General features: G+C 36.7%; 1 long non-coding RNA gene across 1 annotated transcript; it reads left to right on the forward strand.

Moving 5' to 3' along the window:
- Positions 1–522: 522 nt before the first annotated feature.
- Positions 523–10,277, forward strand: LOC139591847 (uncharacterized). Its single transcript, XR_011679778.1, has 2 exons — positions 523–1,811; positions 2,026–10,277. It is a non-coding gene; the product is annotated as an uncharacterized lncRNA (long non-coding RNA).
- The last annotated feature ends 8,817 nt before the right edge of the window (positions 10,278–19,094 follow it).

A 19,094-nucleotide genomic window follows, 5' to 3' on the forward strand; every position in this document is an offset into this window, starting at 1 on the left:
TTCAAGGACACCTTTTATTTTTTCCCTTTTTCATTTTCTTTTTTTTTTTTTTTGTTTCCATTTTCAGTTTGCTAAAGGCTGCTGTCATCACTAATATAATTATTTCTAAATCATTTGATCTGTGAAGTTGCACCAGACAGGACATTTCTATTTCTACGCTCGTATTTTGGAACATTTGGCACAGCTAATCAGAGTGATTGGTTGAAATATGGTAGAGGAAGGTAGCTGAAAATAATGCCAGAGTGCTAGTATTTTCTTAAGGTGACCTATATCCAGTCTCTAGAACACACTTTATAGACACAAGATCAATATTTTATTAGCAATGACTAATAATTCATGATGATGTAATACATGATGAGAGGAAGCCATTTCCTGATATCTGATGGCTGGATATAAATATAGCAACCCCTACAGATGATTAATGCTCTTCTATACTGGTAAGAATACATTCCAGAAAAAAAAAAAAACAACCCAAATAAACATCTTTTAATATTTTGGTAAAATAATAGTTTAATTGAACTACTTAAGGTTTATTATGTTCTGCTTGAAACACCTTTTTACCCATTATCTTGAAACGAATGATACAAGAGAGAATTAAGCAGTCCTTGATTTATGAAGTTATATTAAGTTTATAGTAAGAAATGTGTAGTAATAAAATTTCTATGTCTAGCTTTAACTGGATCTTTTTCTTCAATAGAAGAATCTTTCATGCAAGTCAAGGAAGAGGTATCACATCGGCTGTGTGGGTGTTCGCCATGTGGAACACCGATTCTTACTAGACAGAACCCCAAATGAGAAAAATCTCCAAGGTTTCTACTGGCATGTTTACATACCTGCAGTGATTTCCCTTTTTGGCTTGTGTTGACAGCTTTAAAGGATTGTTTTGTCTGGAGTGTCTCTCTTTTTTTATTAAATCTTTTTACAAGTTTCTAAGTCTAGCATTAAGTATGTCAGTCTTAAGTCTTATGATTTAGCTATCTGAAAATAATTTTCTTATTATTAAGTAGGCCATATGGCAAATCTACACATATTTCCCTGTTGTCTACATCTTTGACTACTCTCATTTTTGGTACATTAATCTTCTCTCTATCTCATTCCACAGCTATTACCTAATAAAGTGAAAAGTTAGAAAGGAATATGCCAGAATAGTGAATGGAAAAAATTGGAAGCATGGTTAAATTCATGTAAGCTTACTATTCAAATATTGTGACTGTGATTGTAGTGATCCAACTTTATATGGTCACAAAATAGGTGTCTGGAAATGAGAGCCACAGAAAGCTGACTTCCTTTATAGAAAAGCAAAACAAGTAAGAGTAACTTTTGGGTTATGGTTCATTTAGCTTGGTTTAGATATCTACTTTAGAATAAGAAGAATCATGCCCTTGACTCCAGTAAGTACATTGGCTACATCTTTATGGACGGTATAGGTAGACAGATTAAGATCTCAAGCATAGATTTAGATCTCAAAATCCACAGAGTGAAATTTATATTCTCATTTGTAACTTGAAGACAAGAAAAAAAGGAAATAGTAAAATATATTTCCATCTGACATACCCTATTAAAAGTATTTCTCCAAAAAAGAGAATTACAGTCTCTTTATATAGACATATTTATATATGTATGTGTGTGTATGTATACATATATCCAATAATAGGCATTCAAAAATTTGCAAGAAGAAATTTAAAGTTATGTGTCTTTCCTTGTTAATTTTCCAATTATACGATCTGATGAGAACTGCGATAATGTGATGAGTCAGAAGCAGCAGAGAGCTGGCTAATAGAAACACTGAATACATCTTCAAACTTACTGATGTAAGTCAAAACTTAGTGTTTTACTGATGTTGTGTGGTGCTTCTTATTAATCATCAGTTAATAACTTGGCAGCCTAACCCTCAGAGGCAAAGGAACTCTGAACACCTGCATGAGATCATAAAGATGGCATGATATTTAGTGCTAACTCAATTATTAAAGTGCTCATCATCCCAGTGTAATTTTTTTAATGTAATTTTTTTTTCATTTTTCACAGCTTTTCTTCAGTGGAAGAGAGTAGAAGTGTAATGTCAGGATAGAGGCATGGGGAAGAAGAATCAGTTTAAGATAAGAGAATGAAGACATATGTGCCTAACTCATGTTGAAGAGCTCACGTCAAGGGTTAGAAAGAACTTCCTGCTTTTGTGGTAACAAAATGTTCATAATAACAGGTCTAATCATTATTATAGTAAAAGAAACAGTATTTGATTTTAATTTTGCATTCCACAAAAGCTATTTTTTATTTGTTTAAGAAGAATATATTCACACAATAAAGAAAAGGCACTATAATGGACTGTATCCTCTCACAGGTAGACACACAGGATATTTTATAGAAAACACACTTTTTCACACGTGAAGAAATCCTCTTTTGAGCAAAGACAAGGTATAAAACCTCTAGGCTGAATTCCAGCTGTTTGAAGAATTTATTGAGATCATCATAGACACTTCTTCACTCAATGTTTGCTTCCATGTGCAACAGCTTTTTTGTTCAGTCTAAAAATGAAGGATTAAAAAGGAGGAGAGAAAAGAGGGAAACAGTACAAAATCAAGCATTTTGCCAATAGTCTGCTAGAATGTGGTCGGATACCCTGATAGTCCTTGTGGCTGCAAGGATGTGTACAGGATATGCACAGCTCACAGGGGACTGAGAGGGGCTTTAAAATAAAGTTTGTGTTGCAATCATTCAAGAAGATTGTCAAGTTCTGTAAGTGGAGATTCGTAGCACCTATGTTCTATCTAGTTATCTGCCATTACATGAATGGTCCTATGTCTTTTAAATAAGCATATTTTAATGCTAAAGAAAGCTCAATTTTCTCTCTGGCACTACAGTATTAACAGAGTTTCTAAGGAAAAAAGGAACTAAAATATAATTCCCACTTCTACTGAATTTTGGCTCCAATTTTCAAACAGGGAATGCAGAAGCCTGTCATACTCCTTATAAAGTATTGACCAAAGCAAAATTACTACCTTGTACAGGAACCCAGAGCAGAATTCATGCTGAAGAGTTATATCAGTTATGATGATTTTTTCCCATAAAAATTCAAGTCAGTTAATGCATGTTGAGAATACAAAAAAAAATTAAAAGAAACTAAATAGCATGTTTAATTTAGGAATGTCTTAGTCTTACAGTGACTAAAATATCAATAATTATCTAGTCTTCAATCAGTTCCATTAAGTGTTCACAGAATAGAGCATTAAGGCCACTTAATGTTAATGCTAACTTTATAATCAGCTAGGAACAAATATTTCAAAACAGCCCATGAGCTTCAATAAAATCAGCAACTACAAAAAAAAAAAATTAAGATAGATGAAAATAGAAAATGCACTGCATGCCAGATACCCACAAAAGCTGCTCACTCTCTCCTCTCTGCAGCTGGACAGAGGAGAAAAAGGGTTGAGATAAGGACGGGAGAATCCACCTATCAAATATTTTCATAGGCAAAACAGGCTCAGTTTAGAGGTATGAGTTGAATTTATCAATAAAGTAATATCAGGATAATAAGTAAAATAAGCACTTAAACACCATTCCTCCACCCCTCCTTCCTTCCTGGCTCTCTCTCCTCCCCCAGTGGTGCAGGGATTGGGGTTATGCTCAGTTCATCTCCTGTGGTTTCTCCTTCTGCTCAGGGGGAGACAAGTATTTCCCCTGCTGCACCATTGGGTCCCTCCCATGGAAGACAATTCTCCATTAACTTCTCCAGTGTGAATCCATCTCAAGAGCTACAGCTCTCCACAAACTGCTGCGGTGTGGATCACTCTTCCATAGGGTGCAGTCTTTCAAGGACAGGCTGCTCCACTAGGGGAGCAGACCCCCTCTCTCCCATGGGCTCACAACCTCCTCCAGGCATCCAGTCCTCCTCCATGGGCGTGGGGTGGATCTCTGCATCCCCATGGACCTCCTCCACCTGCAGGGGCACAGCTGCTTCACCACAGTCTGGACCATGAGCTGCAGAGGGATCTCTGCTCCAGTGACTGGGGCACCTCCTTTCCCGCTTTTTCCACTGACCTTTGTGCCTGCGTGGTTGTTCTTTTCCCATGTTCTCACTCTGCTCTTCTCTAGTCATAATTACAACTGCACAATCACTTTTTGTTTAGTTTTCTTCTTAAATGTGTTATCACAGAGGCATTGCCACCATTTCTAATTGACATATCTGTCTATGAAGACACCAGGGATTGGCTCTGCTGGACACTGAGGAAGCTTCTAGTAACTTCTCACGGGAGCCATCCCTGTAACTGCCCTGTTACCAAAAACCAAAACCATGCAAACCCAATACATCAGGACACAAAGTCACTTTAATAAACGACATCTGTTTTGGAGCTTGGGTAGTAATGTCACCTTTAATGAAATACAAATGCTACTGAAAGCCCATACTGTAATCATAGAATCATTTTCTTATTGTTTGGTCTGACTCAACTGACGCATCAAAGTCAAGACAATTCAACAGTAACCAAATACCAGTTTATATCCACCATTCATGAATTGATTGACTTGGAATTTCCAGGTGAAGGATTCTGTGTCCAGGTTTCATTTATGATTATCTTGATGGTTGGATAAAAAAAGTGGTGTCAATCTCTCTGGAATTTATTCACTTCCATACTTAGATAAATCTTCATATACTAGATGTCTGGAATGAATGAGATTGCCCAGTAAATTGAAAATTTATGCTTCTGTCTAGTAATAACAAACCATAATATTACAAGGAAAAAATCAAAAAGAGATGTTAAAAATCTTCTATTTGATACAGTTCCTCTCAACACTCAAGGGAAAGATTATTATTTTAATTTTCTGGGAATAGAGTATAATCTAGAAAGCAATTTTTAGTCAGTCTCTTGGCTCACATTAGATGTAGAACAAATGTTATTTTAAACATAATCTGTAACACTTAATTGCAAGTCCCTGTTCTGCCAGATATTTAACCTTTTTTACTGTTAATAACATTGTTCCTGAGAGGTCTATACAACCTGCAATCTCTTCATTATCCCATTATCTAAAAGGAAATCAGTAACACAAGTTCTGATTATTTTCTTTTAAATATTATGAAATATTTTACAAGAATATAGTGAAGCAAATGGGGAATATTACCTAACAATTCTGATACATTTTGAAAAAGGATATGTTAAAGAAAATGAACTTGTAAAGAATTCTGTTTTGATAGGATGTCATAATAACATTTGCTAAATCTTTCTCTTTCTCTCTCTCTAGTTCAGTTGTACTTTATTTTTAATTAATTAGAAGGGAGAAAATTCTACCAGAGTTTTAATATTAAAATTAAGTATTTGTAATCTGGTGATGTAATCTGGTAACCTCAGATTAGTATTTGTAATCTGGTGATGTAATCTGGTAACCTCAGATCCGTAGGTCCTATTACCTTGTATTTAAATAATACGTCCTGAAAAAATATGGATGCAGGATTTAATTTATACATATAAAAAAACATTCCTTGAGCCAAAAAGGATGCTAATAAATCTCATCTTTCTGAGTGTGGGACCAAAGATTGTCTTATTGATTTCTACTTAACAGAATCAATCATACTTTCAAGAGATTCCACAACATTCCTTTTGGATGCATAGATGAAATCCTGGAATCCTGACTGCGAAATTCAACTGTGTATATCAATACCTTTTCTTTAAAGTGATGATACTAAAAATACTGAAAGGACTCTGGACTGCTGACATTACATTTTTTTTTGAAGGATATAATACAATACAATGACTTCTGTGGCCCAGAAGCTCAGATCAAGTTGGTCAGATCAAAATGAAAAGAGTATTAGAAGTCATTACTGCTCACTGTTTCATCTTAGAGGTAGGTCTTTCCTTTCACCTCATTCTTGCTCTGAGTACAGCAATGTTTAGTATCTTGCTGAGTAATGAATAAATCCAAGCAGTACACTGGAGACCTCTGGAAACTACCTGTGTACTGGCTCTGTCTCTTTATAGTGTGTCTCCTTCCCTTCTTGGTGTGGAGACTTCTGAGTCCTCCCATTCTGCTTCCTTCCCTCAGGAGATGACTGCTGCTCCACTCGCTCCTGAGAACTGTGTATTGATCCAATATATGACAGCCAGCAGTTAGCAAGTGCATGACCTCACTCCCTCTGGCTGAGTTGCACCTTCCAGCAAAGCACAGTGTATGGCACAAGAGAAAACACAGCAAACAAAAGATATGTCATTTTTCATTCTCATTGTGAGATAATTTGTGTGTATATCAAAATTTTTCAGAGCCTACATTAAATTTGTCACCAATGGAAATTTTCTCTGTCTCCTGACAAGACCATCTCTCTCCTCAAACCTGAAACTGAGAAGCACAAACAGTGTTTAAAAACTGATCACTGTGCTTGCATTGGAGGTATTCTTAGTGTAACATAAAATCTGATCATAATAATAGGATATGAAGTTAGAATAGATGATTATTTTAGAATTGTAACTTGGAAAAAAACCAATTCTTTAACTTCACTTTTCAAAAGCCCCAGCTTTTTAAAATATAAAAAAGTCACTTGTGTTTCCTTGAGGAAATGAAAGCTTGATCAGAGTTTAACTCAGAATTTTCTGTGTCAAGGCCCTGGAGGCAGCACCAGGCCTGGCTGTCCCTGCATCTCCCTCCACCCTGCCCAAAGCCAAGCCCAGAGCCCCGTGTGACCCCCCAGAAATATCAGCCCTGCCCCAGCAATGCCACAGCAGGGCTGGTCTCCAGCTTCCCTCAGCCCTGTCCTGCCCAGTTGAGCCAGGCTCTCCTGCAGATGCACATCCCAGCCCCACCTCCACACATCCCCAGGGCTGCTCAAAGGTGGGACTGCTGCATTGCCTCACAGTTGTCCTGCTGCTGGGAAGGGCTGGACTCTGGCTGATGGGTCCTGGGACAGACCCTGGTGGATGGGTCCTGCCCTTACAGGGATAAGGTTGATCCCAACAGTCTGAAGTTCCCGCACCAGGGAGCCAATGGCCCTCATGGTGCCTTGACCCTGGTAATGTACTTGGGACACTATTCAGAAAACACAAAAGAAAACATAGCTTCTTTTGAGCCAAACAAGTTATAGTAACTGTAAAATCATAGAATTATTTAGGTTGAAAACAACCTAAGATCATCAGTTCCAACCATTAACCCAGCACCACCATGTTCACCACTAAGCCATATCCCTGAGCACCACTCACATTTTTTGAGTTCTTCCAGGTATGAGGACTCCACCACTTCCCTGAAAAGCCTGTGCCAATGCTTGACAACCCTTTCTGCAAAGAAATTTTTCATAATATACAATCTACACCTCCCCTGGCACAACTTGAAGCCTGTCATTGAAAGGACACACATTTCTTCTCTGCTTGATTCTTGTCACATGGGAGAAGATACTGACCCCCACCTTGCTACAACTTCCTTTCAGCTTGTTGTAGAGAATGAGAAGATCCTTTCTAAGCACTCTTTTTTTCCCAGTCTAAACACCCCCAGCTGCCTCAGCTGCTCCTCATAAGATTTGTGCTCCAGCACCTTCACCAGCTTTCTTGCTTTTCTGTGGATGCACACCAGCACCTCAATGTCTTTCCAGAAGTGAAGGGCCCAGAACTGGACAGAGGATTCAGGGTTGTTCTCTTTTTTGTGACCCATTCTAATGGACACTGTGCCCCTTGAAAAGTTCATCTCTGAAATACTTTGCAGTGACTACTTCTGTGCATCCTAACTAATTAGTGCAAAGTCAAGAGCACATCTTTTTGTCACCCCATCAGAAACCTCTACAGCTTGCTGCAATATTTCAACAATTACCTCCTGAGATATACTAAATACTCAGCTTTTTAATAAAATACATGTAGTACTGTAAGGTTAGGTTGAGGATGACCATTTCTGACTTTGTTACAAGGTCCCATAACAATTATGCTTTTCTTCAGGTAATTTAATGCTCAAGGGAAGGCATCAGCCAGAAAATAAATTTACAAGAATATGAAAATAAGCTGCCATGCTTTAGGTTAAGACTATATTTTTCACTTAGATTCTGAATTTGGCAATAATCTCTCAACTTTAGAATTAAATAACTGTCTAAAAATAGAATAACATAAAAATGAAATTAGAGCAATAAAAATAGAAAAAATTAAATTTGTTCTTCTATGAGGACAGAACTTATAAGTAGCACTTATAAACTTCAATATTATTGTTTGTCACTAGTATTCAGAGAATATACGACCTAATCAAACCATACATTTCAAAATTGTGAAGGAATTGAAATACTATCTAGATGCTTGTGCAGTAGATACTTAAATCATTTTCCCAGGTTTCTGACTAGTATTTTCTGAAAGCACTGCTATATAAAATACAGTTTTTGAAAACATATTTATGGGGGTACAACTATGATCACAAGCATTTGGTGTGCTAGACATTCAATAGTCTGCAGTGATCAGGTTTTCATACCCCTCAGAAATTCCTATAGACTGTTGAGAAAAAAACCATATTTTTTGCACCAGATCAGAATTGCTGTGACTGCAAAACTCCTTCTGGTGCAATATAAACCTAGTTTTTATAAAGCTATCATCTTCAGAACAGTACTTTTCTATGACAAATAAAACTTTCCCCAAAAAATCATGATGAAAATACAGACCTGTTGGAACGAGTTCAGGGGGCCGCCAAGTTCATTAGAGGGATGGAACACCTTCTGTATTATGAGTATTGGGAGAATTGGGTTTGTTCAGCCTGGAAAAGAAAATGCTTAAGAGTGGCCTTATTGCAGTCTTCAATAGCTGAAAGGAGCCTACAGGAAGATGAAGAGACATTATTTACTGGGGCATGTAGTGACAGAATGAGGGAAAATGGCTTAATTCTACTAGAAGAGAGTAGATTTAGGTTATATATTAGGAAAAAAAATCTTTACTGTGAAGGTGGTGAGACACTGGAACAGGTAGCCCAGAGAAGTTGTGGATGGCCCATCCTTGGAAGAGTTTAAGGCCAGGTTGGATGGAGCTCTGAGCAAACTGGTCTAGTGGCATGTGTCCCTATCACCAGCAGGGAGTGGGAGAGGAACCAGGTTATCTTGAAGGTCCCTTTCAATCCAAACCATTCTATAATACTAGGATAACATTTTTTAAAACTCCAGAGTTCCAGTAATCCCTTAAGGAATGTTCAACCATTATAATCTTTCCCCTTACAAACACAAGTAAGTTACCATTTGCATAAATTAGCAACTATTTAAAGAATAGAGTCTGCTGTAAACATTCCAGACAACCAAGTATGATCAATAATTGGATTTTGCTACTGACTTGAAAACAAAGAGGTACTTGTGACCATTATAATTCCTTAGCATTCATAAATGAATATGAGGCTAATGTCTCCCACTGTGATCTGTAACAATGTGGCTCTTTGGGCTTTTGTTAAAGAAATATTTTTTGGAAAAGGATTACATCTTATGCAAGTATGCTTATGACTGGATTACTATAGTGAAAAATATCCTTCTTTTTTTTCCTTTTCTGGATAAAATATTTGCAGTTAAATAACATAAATAAGTGGAGCTTGTCCTAAGCAAAGACATGTAATTTCCATCCTGGTTCTAACATCTATTTTACAAAAGTGAAAAGCTCAAAAATCATAACATTTCTGCTAGGAGGTATTTACCACATTGCATTTCTGGTCAATCATCAGCCAATTAGAAAATTGGTTAAGGTGGTTGAGATCAACAAATGTGAAACTAGAAGCTTAAATGGGAGATGTTAATTACCTGGCTGTGCTTCTCACAGAATCGAAGAATAGTTAAGTTTGGAAGGGACATCTGGTTCATTTGGTTCAACTTCCTTGCACAAGTTGTATCACCCAGAGCAGGTTGTACAGGAACATGTCTAGATGGCTTTTCAATATCACCAAGGAAGGAAACTGTGTAGTGAATGTGCAGTAAACAGTGCTAAGATGTTGTCCTATGATCTCCATAATTGCAAATTACAATGCTGAGCGCAGTTTTTGTGGAAATCATTATGCAGTCTGTGTTGGCAGCAGAATGTGAGTTTAAAATCATAATTGAATATAAATCTGAGTTCTAGGGTCCAGGTTATAAGTAATGAGTTACTGGTATAAACAAGAATTAAATAATGATGCAAAAATTTTGGTTGCTAGGATTTGATCCTGTTTCTTTCATGTTGTCTCATTTTCTGCTCACTTTTTTCATGTTTTCATGTCTGAAATAAAAATGGAAGTTTCTATACTTTTTTTTTTGTGAAACAGTTAATGTATTCCTTATACTACAATAAAACAGATCTGGTGTGATGTCACTGGAAAGTTTGGTACATGGATTATATTTAGGTGCATGTGTCTTTTCTGTAAGCCTCACTTACTCTGCTCACTTCCATCAAACCAGTGAAATAATGCATAATACTGCAATTATTAATAATATGAAAATTCAATCCTCATGTTTTGTCATCCTGACATATCATAAAATCTGTAGACACCTCTGTGTGGCACACAGGCTCCCATGCCTGCTAAAAAGCCTGCTAGTTTGTGGAATGTATTCTACCCTACACCTGAGTTTGGCTGCAGACCAGAGATACTGAGTGATCTGTGTTTCCTCTGGAGATTAATCTGTTAGTCTTGCCAGGCTTTGCTCAACTCACTGGGGCTGCAAGGCATTCAATTCAAAGCTGATGGAATTTTATACATGCTTAACTCACCCGGTCAGTGAGTCATTAAAGTACCTTTTATTTCTGAATAGATTGCAATCACCAGTTCCACTCTATTGGAAAAGGGCTAAAAATATAGAAAACAAAAAAAAATGGTATTGGGTTATTTGACATCTTTCATCTGAAGTCTGAATTATTGGTAAGAACAAAATGTTAAAGGCATTCAATAAGAGGGAAAATAACCAGAATTATTTTGTGACCTCTCCCTGACACAAAGTTATTTGCATTTTTATTTAAGAGTAACCAGACAAAGAAAAGGAAATTTTAGAGCACCTTTTTTTCTAGTTTCATATTACTTTGATACATATGCACCCAATGAATTGTCAAGTTAACAGCTTGTTTATAAACTGCTGTGTTTTTTGTTAATTTCGTAATCTTGTGATGAATCATCATTGAATCTCTTTTTTTCTCTATTTTCTCCACATATACTATTGAACATATTCTCATGTTCCATACTAGAAATTATGTCTGGTGGGGAAACAGAATATTATTCTGACAGTGGATGTTTCTTGTTTAGAACATGATAATTGCTGTTATAGTATCCAAATTCTGTATTGTCATCCATTATATTTTATTTGTGACTTAGATTTATTTTTCCTTCTTAATACTTGGGTTTTTTTGGTCTTAATACTGCACCTATTATTTGAACACACAACCTTAGAACTCTGTTTAATACATCTAAATATACTCATTTTAACCTTAGAATGTGTATAATTCTTTACATCTTCATGAAGTTTTCATGTTTTAGGAACAAAACATTAATTTTTGATAAGAATCAAATTAAAACTGCTCAAAATAAGCTACTGGAAAATTTTACAGGTAAAATATGGCTTGTTTCTGCAAGCCAAATGATCAGACTTTTACTTGGAAAACTAAAAAATTCTCTCTGCAACACACATTTACCATGTAGTATAATGCTGTGTTTGAACATATTTTAATTTATATAACTCTTCTGAAATGCAAATATGAAAATTAGTTATGTAGTTGTGTCTGAAATAAGGCACCATATCAGCTACAATGAATTATTGTGATTATATTTTAATTATTAAATACTAATGATGTTCTAAGAAGCATAATTTTAGATTTTAGTTTTTTTAAGGCTGAAAACCTGGAAATCCTGATAGTAGAAAAGAGAACTAAGCAGGGTTCAAAAAGGATAAATATGTTAAAAAAACTAGCAGAACTTAAAAATAAGGAGTTTAATGGCTGAAACTTTTGGCTCAGCTTCTGAAGAGTCACAGAGCCAAATGATTTGCTGTGTAGTAAGCATTTGTAATATGCACAAGTAGCATGAATTTGGAATTTACCATGAAAGATATAATTCACTATAAACAAGTAGAAGAACATGTATATGAAGGTTAATTAATTTAACAGTTAAATACTGTTTGGGTAGAGTGCATGGCAATAAACTCAATAACTGTTCAATACAATACGTTCCCTGATGCCTCTCAATATAATATGATACATCTCCATATGCTTTCCAGCACTAGCCATTCCTCCTCCCTGGACCCAATTCCTTCCCGTAATTTTATGAATATTTAAACTGCTAAGGTGCAAATAAGAGACGATGCTTATCATTTTAAAGTGTGTCTTATTGTCATCCTTGTAGCTTACTTTGCAGTAATCTATTATTGCATTATTTTTCAGTGATAATGACGTGCTCCCATTGTGAACAACCTTCTATATGAATTATTTTGTCTGCAGACTCTCTTTAACCTGAATATTGATGAATTTAGCTTCTGTAAGCTCTGGTTAAAATTTCAGCAGCAAGTTAAGGGAGATAAACTGCCTCCATTCACTAGATTATAATGATTTAGTTTCCTCATGAAATAAAAATTTCCTGCAGGAGATGTCAAGGAACATGTAAAAGCATGTCAGAAGAGGGCTGCTTTGTCCTCATCTTTCAAGGATTAATTATGTGGAAATTAAATGAAAAAAATTCTCATCACTCACAAAGATTCATATGCTTGTATATCCTTGACACCATTTTGAGGAACCCATGACAGGGAGCCAAAACTTTCTGGAGTTCTGTTACCTAAAGTAGGCATTTACTGATGTTTGAGGGATTATAAGAATACAAGACCTGTGGAGAGAAATGGCATGTTTGCCACTCATAGGTCTCTATAAGTGATCTCTGGTTTATAGACCAGCCATTGGAGTCATGCACAAAACCTTTTGTTATGCCAAATAGTATAGATTTCCATGTGTTGGAAACTGAAGGAAGCTGTACATTTAGGAAGCTTGATTCAGTTTTTCTTTTCCTTTTTTTACCCCTCTTTAATTGTAACGTAGCTAAGAATGGGTGCCAAAATGCTTTTTTATTATAACAGATGGGATGAAGAAGTAATTCTGGAACATAGATATATGGTGATAGATGAAGACCAAAGACTAAGATCAAAAGTTGAGTTCCTGACAGTTTAAATTTCTCAGGTGGTTGTTCACTTCTTGGATCCTTTTTGAACAGCTCCAAAGCACTCTATCCAAGCAAATTTGCTTATAAATAGTTCTATACTTAGGCCACTACCTATTCAGAATCATGACAACAGCCAAAACAAGCCATTTTAATGTAAGATAATTATTTCCTAACATTTTGAAAATCATTGGTCAAGGGATCCTTCAGATTCTTCTTTATTCTCTTTCTCTTGGAGATTCTGGCATCCAATTTGGAAATAAATGAAAACTGACAGTATTTATCAAATAATTAACTTTTTTCTTGAGACTAGCATGTATCATGTCAAAAAATACTAATTTTGTTCCATTCTGCCTGAGAAGCTCCATCTATCTTGTGGAAAGATACCAGCCTACAAGTAAAAATTGGAAAATACCAGCCTACAGGAATCTAGGAATGAGAGCAAGGAAAGAACTTCCATATTCATTATTGATTTTGCTCTTTCTCATTCATCAGAAGGGAATAGGGTTACACAACTTTCAGCACTTAGCACTTGTTATTTCATTAAATTTTCTACACTTTCTCAGAGTGGGAAGAAGAGATAACACAATGTTGAAGGTAGAAAATAATGAAGACAGAAACTATGTCTCAATCTCCAAGAAGATCCAGGAGAAAACAAAAAGAAAGAATAAAGTACATGAATCCAGTAATGAACCCAGGACAGAGAGTAGGAGGGAGTATCCTGAGGCAAAAAGCTTGGGAAAAAAGGTCAGAACAGCTGAGTGGAACGAGGCTTAGATGGGCAAATAAGTCAAAATATATGCTAAGAGTAGGTCAGTGTGGTGTCAAGTAGATTTCACTGGAGTTTGAATAAGGTTTAGAAGCTGAAAGAGTGCACCAGTGTGTGTGTGTGCATAGAATAACACAGAAATTGGGAGATGCAATCAGAAAGGAATTTGTCAGAGAGAAATGCAGCTGAACAATGACTTATTGGTCACTTCGAGAGCAAAAAAAAAAAAACCAAAAAGCCACTCCAGCTCTATTTCAATGTAGCACATTTTTTAAGGTTTATTGCAGGGAATAAGTTCTCCACCTTTAAATATCCACAAAAATCGCTCCAGGTATAAATTCCAATGACATGTTAGCTATCTTGTCTCAGTATGAACTCTATCATTCACAAGGTGACTCAACTGAGATATCTATACATGCATATCTGTACAATTTGAAAATCTGAAGAGTATTTGGCACTCTTACAAGTGACTGACAGATATGACAAAGGATATGCAAAGGGATATGTGTTCTCCTGAAAAAGCAGACCAAAGAGGAAAACCTCATGATCACACATTCATCAGTGGGCACTTAGAGTTTCAGTCATGTGGATCCTGCTGAAGAGATACTCCATTCAATTATTCAGTTTTTAGGATGAACTAACAGCTCTGCATCTTTACCCAGTATGAGTGAGGGTGGGGCTCAGCCTTCTATATGAAGTGTCTAATGACATTGAGATACACTTGTAAATCCATCCTGGACTCCAGATGCCAATGCAGACAAGCATATGGCTTCCAGGGATATTTCTCATGAGCTGAGACCTCATGCAGCCTAAAATATTTCAAACAGCACTTAAGACCTGTATTTAGTAATCACAGTCAGTTCCCAAAGCTCCACTGAATTGGACTTTTAAATTTACTTCCAGGTAGTGGATTGGATCGGCACGTTTATGTTCATGTGAAATTATCGCTATTTCAGATTCTAGAGACCAGTCCATTCTTCACAACCCTTGTTGCCAAAAGGCACAGTCAAAACTGGTATTTAAGTATCTTTTTTTTTTTCTCTAAGCTGTTAGATTGCAGTTCAGTGTTTCAGATTTTTTAAATATGAAAAATCAGATCATGTCTCTCAAAATAAATTCTAAAGCAGGGATAATATATCTGGGCCTTTGTTTCTCACATTTACAGTGGAGAGAGTAAAGCATACTTATCTCAGAAGGATGCCATTACCATGCATTCATTAGTGTTTAATGTTGCATATTATAGGAAAGGGGACATGGAAAAATTCCAGTAGGAATTATTCCTGTTTTCTGAATCTGCTTTGAATATTGTGCCATAAATAAGGCATATGTTTATCAGGGAAAAGAAAGGAAATTATTGAGTTGTTGCATTCTAAGTAAGCATGGCTGGTTCCATATACAAAATGATGCTGACAGCTTCTAAGAAAAGCATATGAGGGGATCTAATTACAGACCATATGTACATGGAGGGAGCAAATTAATGTTATAAACAGAACCATAATTGTAGCTTCTTTACTTTTGAGAGTGGTTGACTTTCTAACACATAAAAAGAGTCTTTTGACCTGACTTTTGTAAGTCTATAATGTTACTTAATTCAAACTGGGCAGCTAAAGTCTGTTTTAGAAACCCACAACTACATAGATTAACTCTGGCTGTGTCACAGCCAACACTCCTACGTTATTTAAAATTGTTTAATGCACAAAAATTGCAGAAAATGATCTTTCTTTTGACACTAATGGACTGAAAGATATCTTTTGAAGTTCATGTTTATAGCAAAATTATCTGCTCTTAGCTATACAGTTCTAAAGCCCTATTAGAAATCCAAAGGTCCTACAAGTTTCTTCAACTCAGCTAACAAGTCCCTCTTATGTACTGAACTTCTTGATGTTACAGGACACCTCCTGACAGCAAATTCTTTTGTACCACTGCTCATCTTCCTCTTCCCATTCACACTGACCATAAAAATCTCTTGTTGTGTCCTATTATTTCTCTAGAGTCTCATAATGATATTATCAGACTTCTAAAGTCCATACCTCTTTGGCGTATTCTCATGGCTACAGATCTTCACTGACTCCTTCTGCTGCACACTACTCTCTCTCAGGTCAGGGCTCCTCCAAGGCTCTCCCTGACTGGCTAACCCACCCCCTTTTATCCCAGTTATCTTCATTGGTTACAGCTGCAGCCCAATTGAGGACATCGCAGCTGCAGCCCATCAAGGGCAACCGGGACCTCTGGGGCAAAGCCTCTATACAGACATTCTAATACATTTCCTCTACTATAATCTCTCAGTCCTGCAGGCACATTTTAAAAATTGAGTAAAAAGCCATTGTGCAATCTTTCAGTCCACTACAAATGCAATGATCTAAAGGCTCTTGGGTTCATTGAAAAGCATTGACTGTCTATTCACCTTTTTTTTTCAATGTAAGGTGATGTCCAGAGCCAGTCTGCCAAGGGGCCCTACGAGCTTCTTTTCTGAATTGCCTAAAAATCACACAAAAGTGTGTGATGCTTTTTTATCTTGAGGAAGAAGTATGATTTGGGTGTAGTCACTGTCAGGTAATTCTTTGCCTTTGACTGAGAACACCACCTACAAACCCCAAGAGAAATTGAAAATAGATACAAATGTAAATCTCATGCTTTTAAGAAGCACAATGATTAAAGGCTTTTACCTCTTCCTAAAGCTAAAATAACAGCTAAATCAGTGTTCGAATCATATGAAAAAGTTATAGAATTCTTGGAATAATTCACACAATGTGAGAATAAGCACAAGTAGTATAACAGCATGATGATAAATGGACAGATGCAATAAAAATCACCAGTCACACACTGTTTTTAGAAATATTCTTATCAGAATTCATACAAAACGTTTGTTAAAACAAATTTAACATTAGCAGTGAGGATTGGGAATGATTAAATAAAAGACAGAATGTAGACAAGTCAATCTCATGGTGTTAGTATTCATCATCAATAATGCTAACTTGGAGAGGTTGCTACTCAATAAAATAAAAATACTATGGACCCCAAATCAGAAGTTTTAAAATATTTCTTACTAGAAAATCTTACCTAAGATTTATGCTCTTTAATTTCTGTAAATAAACAGATGAAGAACAGGGCATACATTTTAATATTGATAATTTCTCTGACTGTGTACGTTCTGCAGATATGTGTGTGTATATATTCTATTCTTCTGACTGAGATAATATGACTGTAAATGATTACTTTTGCATCTACAATCCCCATTTGAAAGTGAGATACTAGTTGGTTAACTGCTATACAAATTTAAAATCAATACCTTGTCCAAAGTAGATATGTCAAAAAAAACTTCTGAGAGAATAATGGTTTAAAGTTTTGGACACAATATCTAGTAATTAGTGTAATAAAATCAATAGAAGTGATTTATTAATTATATTTGGTAAAGAATAAATATTTGCTCTCTGTGTGTTTTCATTGGCAATGAGAGTTAAAATAAGAGTTAAAAAAAAAGGCATACATCACCATGGATTTAATCTGCAGCCTACTATGTAAACAAAATGAATTCCACTAACTTCTGGTTTGGAACATGGAGCAGCTAACATAGGCTAATGTGATTAGAATGAACATGGCTATTATAGATATCAGATAATATTCCACTGATTAAATTTGCTGAAACCGATTATAATTAAGAACAATACAGACTTTTTTAATGGGCATAATTAGGCTAAACAGATTATTAAATAAATAGATAAATAAAAGCAATGCTAAGATTTGCTTTTAATAGCACCAAAAATGAAAGTGTTTTTCATTGTAAGTTCCTGCTGCTTTTGAAAATTTTGGATATCTCAGTTTTCCTTAAAGTGGGATGTCTTCTTATTTGTGTTCTTATTCATGTTAGTTTCATATTTTAATTCTCTTCAACCTTTATGAAGAAAATATTCTACTAGTTGCTTCTCAATATTAGCAAGGAGTATATGCTAGTGAAAAACTGCTACAAACTGGGAAGACCAGTTATGTCCTTTATTGTCACTGGTGACTGAAATCAAAAAAGAGAATTCAAGCAAATCCTAATTTATTTTTTCTATAACCATTTTTTTTGCATGGTGTTTCACTGAACTGACTGCAGCTCCTCAGTGAATATGAAGAAGTCTGGGGAGTTTAGGGTTAAGTTAGTGTCTGCATTGGGTTTGTATGGCCAGATTTTCATAGCTGGGGGGCTATAGGGTGGGTTCTGTGCGAAGCTACCTAAAGCTTCTACCATGACCAGCAGAGTCCCTGTCATCTCCAAGATGGATGTCAAAGCTGGGCCAAATAAAAATGATAGTAACTCTCCTGTGCTAACATATTTAAGAAGAAAAAAAAATGTTATTGAGCAGATATAATCATGGCCAGAGAAGATCAGAGTAAGAATGTGCAAAAGGAAAAACTCTGCAGACACCAAGGTTGGTGAAGGAGGGACAGGAGATGCTCCAGGTTCCAGAGCAGAGATGTCCCCTTCCAGGCTGCTGTCCCCTGCAGCCCCTGGTGCAGACCATGGTGAAGCAGCTGTGCTCCTGCAGCCCATGGAGGGCCATGGGGTTGCAGCGATCCATCTGCAGCTCATGGAGGAAACCCATGCCAGAGAAGGTGGGTGCCCAGGAGGAGGCTGTGATCCTGTGGGAGGCCCATACTGAAACAGGCTCCTGGCAGGGACTTACAGACATGGGGAGATAGAAGCCCAAGCTGGAGTGGTTTTCTGGTAGGACTTGTGACTCCATGGAGGATTCATGCTGGAGAAGCCTGTCCTAAAGAGCTTTACTCTGTGGAAGAGTGACCCCACTGCAGAGAATTGAGGGGTACTATTGACCTTGGAACAGACTCACCCTGCAGGAGGTGGCAGAGAGTGGTTGTTCTGAGATGGACTCACATTGGAGTAGTCCATGGAGGACTCTCTCCTGTGGGAGGAATCCCACACTGGAGCAGGGGAACTACTTCTCTCTGAGCAGTGGCAGGAACAACAGGTGATGAATTGACAAAAGCCCCCATTCCCTGTCTGTCTGAGCTACTGGGGGAAGAGGTGGAGCTGGGAAGGAGGGAGAGGTTGGGGGGAAGGTGTTTCTAATGTCTGTTTTTACTTCTCATTATCCTGCTCTTATTTTGTAAGCAATAAATTCACTTCATAGCTCTAATTTGAGCCTGTTTTGCCTGTGATGATATTTGATGAGTGATTTCTCCTGGTCCTTATCTCAACCCATGAAACTTTTGTTATTTTCTCTCCCCTGTCCAGCTGTGGAGAGGAGTGAGA

This window comes from Agelaius tricolor, unplaced genomic scaffold (assembly GCF_023055355.1).
Source record: "Agelaius tricolor isolate 1412-34295 unplaced genomic scaffold, bAgeTri1.0.p SCAF_7, whole genome shotgun sequence".
Taxonomy (NCBI): domain Eukaryota; kingdom Metazoa; phylum Chordata; class Aves; order Passeriformes; family Icteridae; genus Agelaius; species Agelaius tricolor.